The sequence below is a fragment of the Macaca fascicularis genome, chromosome 6 (genome assembly GCF_037993035.2).
Source record: "Macaca fascicularis isolate 582-1 chromosome 6, T2T-MFA8v1.1".
Lineage (NCBI taxonomy): Eukaryota > Metazoa > Chordata > Mammalia > Primates > Cercopithecidae > Macaca > Macaca fascicularis.
Genome location: NC_088380.1, coordinates 142,160,940 through 142,162,737, shown reverse-complemented (window position 1 = coordinate 142,162,737; position 1,798 = coordinate 142,160,940). Strand labels below are relative to the sequence as shown.

The window sequence follows — 1,798 nt, the reverse complement described above, 5'->3', positions numbered from 1 at the left end:
GGCTGCATATGGCAGCAGGGCCCTGTGACTGACCCATAAAACCATTCTTCCCTCCAAAGCCTTTTGGCCTGTGATGAGAGGGGCTGCCTCAAAGGTCTCTGAAATGCCTTCAGGGACTTTTTCCCATTGTCTTGGCTGTTAATACTTGCTTTCCTTTCAGTTATGCAAACTTCAGTTATGCAAACTATGTAGCTGGCTTGAATTCCTCCCCGGAAAATAGGTTTTTCTTCTCTACCACATGGGCTGGCTGCAAATTTTCCAAAACTTTTACCCTCTGCTTCCCTTTTAAAAATATAAGTTCAGGGGGCAAGGCAGGCGCCGAGGTTTGCAAGGGCTCACAGTGGCCAGAAACCTGGTTCAGAGCAGTGGCAGCCCAGCTTCCACTGCCCGTGAGCTAAGGACAGTCCACTCCCTCTCGCCGGCTCCAAATCCTGATCCAGGCGGGGGCCAGAGGCCCCTTGCCTCCCCTCTGAGGACCGAAGATGAGCTTCCTCTTCAGCAGCTGCTCTTCTAAAACATTCAAACTGAAGAAGAATATCCCTGAAGGATCTCATCAGTATGAACTCTTAAAACATGCAGAAGCAACTCTAGGAAGTGAGAATCTGAGACAAGCTGTTATGTTGCCTGAGGGAGAGGATCTCAATGAATGGATTGCTGTAAATACTGTGGATTTCTTTAACCAGATCAACATGTTATATGGAACTATTACAGAATTCTGCACTGAAGCAAGCTGTCCAGTCATGTCTGCAGGTCCAAGATATGAATATCACTGGGCAGATGGTACTAATATTAAAAAGCCAATCAAATGTTCTGCACCAAAATACATTGACTATTTGATGACTTGGGTTCAGGATCAGCTTGATGATGAAACTCTTTTTCCTTCTAAGATTGGTGTCCCATTTCCCAAGAACTTTATGTCTGTGGCAAAGACTATTCTAAAGCATCTGTTCAGGGTTTATGGCCATATTTATCACCAGCACTTTGATTCTGTGATGCAGCTGCAAGAGGAGGCCCACCTCAACACCTCCTTTAAGCACTTTATTTTCTTTGATCAGGAATTTAATCTAATTGATAGGTGTGAGCTGGCACCTCTTCAAGAATTAATAGAGACATTTGGATCAAAAGACAGATAAATGTTTCTTCTAGAACACAGTTACCCTCGTTTCATCTATTGCTAGAACTATCTCATTGCTATCTGTTATAGACTAGTCATACAGACTTTAAGAAAACAGGATAAAAAGATACCCATTGACTGTGTCTACTGATAAGATTATCCCAAAAGTACGTTGGCATGATAGTTTCCGAGTAAGACCTTAAGGACACAGCCAAATCTTAAGTACTGTGTGACCACTTCTGTTATTATCACATAGTCATACTTGGTTGTTATATGTGATGGTTAACCTGTAGCTTATAAATTTACTTATTATTCTTTTACTCATTTACTCAGTCATTTCTTTACAAGAAAATGAGTAAATCTGTTTTAGGTGACAGCATAATGGATGTGAAGAATTTCCATCAATAATTTATGAATGAGTTTCCAGAACAAATTTCTTAATAACACAACCAGATTGGTTTTATTCTTTTATTTTACAAATAAAAAAATGTATTTTTCAGTAAAAAAATAAAATAAATAAATAAATATATATATAAGTTCTAGTTTCAGGTCATTTCTTTGCTCATGTATGTGAGCATATGGTATTAGAAGTAGCCAGGCCATATCTTGAATGCCTTGCTGCTTAGAAATTTCTTCTACTAGATACCCTAAATCATCATTCTCAAGTTCAAAGTTACACAGATT

General features: G+C 39.4%; 1 pseudogene; it reads left to right on the top strand.

The window, feature by feature from the left end:
• Positions 1 to 437: 437 nt before the first annotated feature.
• On the top strand, positions 438 to 1,518 carry LOC102129736 (MOB kinase activator 1A pseudogene; annotated as a pseudogene).
• The last annotated feature ends 280 nt before the right edge of the window (positions 1,519 to 1,798 follow it).